This window comes from Bos mutus, chromosome 2 (genome assembly GCF_027580195.1).
Source record: "Bos mutus isolate GX-2022 chromosome 2, NWIPB_WYAK_1.1, whole genome shotgun sequence".
Classification (NCBI taxonomy): domain Eukaryota; kingdom Metazoa; phylum Chordata; class Mammalia; order Artiodactyla; family Bovidae; genus Bos; species Bos mutus.
The window spans coordinates 67209330-67213246 of NC_091618.1; the positions used below are offsets into that span (position 1 = coordinate 67209330).

Genomic DNA, 3917 nt, shown 5'->3' on the forward strand with positions numbered 1-3917 from the left:
CTCTACTCTGTTTTACATTTGGTAGGCGTTCACTCATTATCTGTTGATTGATAGCCTATATGCTATAAACAGCTTTATACTGCATGGAAATAAAAGATGTCAAAGAGCCAAAGATGTATTGTTCGTAGTTTTGCAGATGGGCAAGGTGGATAACTATAATTAGGAACAAAAGAGAAACATAATGAATCAATTTGATAGCAAATAATAGCACAAGAAGATTAGTAGGCTTTCCTTTTCTCATATAGTCCAATGAAATAATATAGATGAAGAACGATGGAGAAAGAGATAAAAATATTGTACTTACAGTTGCCTTCAATTTCATCATATTAATTTAGAAACCCTGGCAACTATGCTCCACAGGAGACAGAAAATGATAGATGTGGCAAATTACTGCTTCCTCTAGCAATGTGGGGGTATTTCTTGAACTAATTCTTATCAATGGACAAAGGAGGATCAGCAAATCAACGTTACTGAAGTGAAACATTTCCAATTTAATCACATCAGGTAAAATCACAAAATTGAAGTCAATTATTTACAAAATGCACTTTACAACCTTCAAGAATTTGACTGAAAAAATAGTTTCAACAAACTAGTAAGGTATATACATTAGTGGATGTAAGCCATAAAAAATAATATATGTAGAAACTGTACATTATTTGGAGTGGTCTTTATTCTCCATATATATACACACATATATATGTATGTATGTGGAAATTTTGCACTATATAATTCTCAGTGGGTATGTTTTGAATACCTAGTGTTTGTCAGATACTGTGTGAGGTCCCATGGTAGAGTTTTGAATAAGAAACAGCTCCATCCCTCAGATAAATTTAGTTGGTAACTGAAACAAATAAATAAGAAATTTTAATAGAAGCGAGTGGGTCCAAAGTTGCAAGGAAGCAGCCAGAAGAAGCTGGAGTATTAAGTAGAGTGCTTTAGAAGTCACCCCAAAGTAGATGATATATGAATGGTGTCCCTAATAGAAAGTAGGACAAAAGATAACAGGACAAGCTTGAAAGAGGGAACAGAATAAGGTCATAAGATATATTTGTTTAAGGTATATTTGTTAGTCTTTATGATTCCCACTGCAAACTGAGCTAAGCTAGTCTTGGTCACTCAAAGTCATTAGTCTTCTGATGTAATTATTGGTAGTCTTTGATTCAAAGGGTAAGGTGAAGGCTATTTCTCTTCTCATTCAACCTTATTTTCAGGTAGTGTATTAAAATGAGTATACCTCTTGGTCCACATTTGCTACATATAAAGTCATTTACTATTATCATGCACAATACTGGCTATTTTGGGAAGCTCAGCTTGGTGCAGTTCAACTCATTTTCTCTTTCATTCAGTGACAAGTGCTTGCATGAAACATTTACTCCAACTCAGATTCATCAGAATTCTAATGGCAGAATCAGTCAATTTTCTAAATGAATCAGGTTCAGCATTTTCTACTAAATGAAGTGTACATGATGAAATGGAATTTTATATCTAAGGTGTTGATCCTTAGTAAAATTTACAGAGAAAAATTTATCTAAATTTTCAGCCAATTTTGTCTCTTATACACATCATTTCACCAAAGAAAATTTAATTCAACTAGATTATGTAAATTTTGTATCTTCTTGTGCAAATTTAATGATCTATGAAGCATTTTCTATTGATGTCTCAAGAAGGATTTTTGAATAGGATACTTCATGTTTTAATTAACTGCCCTTGGATTTAAAATTATCTCACACACACATATATTCTAGTGGCTACACAAAAGTACATTACACGAACTCATAGATGACAACTCCTTAATAACATAAAGTTTCTTGCCCTCAAGATGGATCACAGGTCAAACAGATATGCACACCATGACACAACTGCTGATTTGACTACAGTTCAACCATTACACTGAGAAATAAAATATTAAAATCTGATGGAAGGAACTGAAATTAGAAAAGGTTTCATGGCAGTTTGGCCCACCATGTTCTTCTCACCAGTGCTCCATGGCTGCCTCGCTGCCGACTGGGGAAGGCATATAAGGAATCTACCTAAGACAGCTGTGCAGAATGGAGCTGGAGGAGCCTTATTTGTGAACAGAGATACTCCTGAGAATAACCCAGATGCTCCATTTGATTTCATACCGGAAAACTGTAAGAAGATGCCATTGCAAAAAACTACCCAAAAGGGCATAAAGCAGCTGCTCTGCTTCCAGACCTGGATTTTGCCCAAAAACAGAATGGATGGCTGCCCCTCTCTATGAACAAGGTTGCAGAAATTTTACAGGTACCTCCAATGAGAATATATGAAGTAGCAACTTTTTATACAATGTATAATCGAAAGCCAGTTGGAAAGTGTCACATTCATTCAAGTTTATACTACTACATCTTGCATGCTTCAAAACTCTGACTGCATACTGGAAGCCATTTAGAAAAAACTTGGAATAATATTGGAGAGAATACACTTGAGAAACTTTTCACTCTTATAGAAGTGGAATGTTTAGGGGCCTGTGTAAACACACCAATGGTTCAAATAAATGACAACTACTGTGAGGATCTGACATCTAAGTATACTGAAGAAATTATTGATGAACTCAAGTCTGGCAAACTCCCCAAAACTGGGCCAAGGAGTGGAGCTTCTCATGTGAGCCAGTCAGAGGTCTTACCTCTTTGACTGAACCAGCTAAAAGGACCTGGGTTTGCTGTACAAGTAGGGCTTTAATTTAATTCAATCATAAATATGTCACTGGAGAAATGAAATATGAATCTCCTACCTAAATTTTTTATATTATTTGTTCATTTCTATCTGTTTATACCTTGCTTGTAACTTGGCAACTTACAGCTGTAAGTACCATGTAAGACCTTCAGAGCATCACTTTAAAGTCTTCTGCTATCTTGGTTAACTATGAACACATTATTTCATAATCTAGTTAACAGTTATTTCAACATTATCCATTTTCAACTGTGCCTTCACTTTTATCAATAACATTAAGGTACTGTGAAATAAAAATTTTGTCAAATTTTAAACAAAAAAAGGAAAGATTTCATAAAAGGAAGTGAAAGTGAAAGTCACTCAGTCGTGTCTGACTCTTTGCCACCCTGTGGACTATACAGTCCATGGAATTCTCCAGGCCAGAATACTAGAGTGGGTAGCCTTTCCCTTCTCGAGGGGATCTTTTCAACCCAGGGATCGAACCCAGGTCTCCCGCATTGCGGGCAGATTCTTTACCAGCTGAGCCACAAGGGAAGCCCAGAAATGACACTGAATTGATCATTGCTTGAAAGTAGTATTTCAACAAAGAGAAAAAGAAAATTTCTTTTGAATAAAGCAAAAACTGTTAGGGTCTTAAATTACAACAGTGGTAGCAGGAGTTAGGAATTGTTCATAACAGTTTTCTTTATCCCTTCAGCTAACTGAGGTATAATTGACAGATAAAGTTGTTTACATTTAAGGTATACTACATTCTGATTTGATATAAATATGCATTGTGAACTATTTACTACAATTAAGATAATTAGCATATTTGTTATTACCTTCCTGTGTGTGTGAGAACCTGTGTGTGTGATAACTTGCTTAGCAAATTTCAAGTGTACAATACAATGTAATTAATTATAGTCACCATGTACATTTGATCCTCAGATCTTACTCATTATGCATGAAAGTTTGTATGTTTTAACCAATATCTCCCCATTTCTTCCACTTCCTGTCTCTGGCAACCTCATTCTACTCTCTGGTTCTATGAATTTTCTCTAGAGTCCACATGTAAATGAATATATTTTTGGTATTTGTTTGTGTCTGTATGTCTAGTTTATTTCATTTAGCATAATGCCCTCCATTTTTATCCATGCTATCACAAATAGCAGGATTTCCTGCTTTTTTATAGCTGAATAAAATTCTAATGTTATAATATTCTGAATAATATTCTCTTCTATCTACCA

General features: G+C 34.8%; 1 pseudogene; it reads left to right on the forward strand.

Moving 5' to 3' along the window:
* The first annotated feature begins 1963 nt into the window (after positions 1–1963).
* Positions 1964–2700, forward strand: LOC102266880 (NADH dehydrogenase [ubiquinone] flavoprotein 2, mitochondrial-like; annotated as a pseudogene).
* Positions 2701–3917: the final 1217 nt, after the last annotated feature.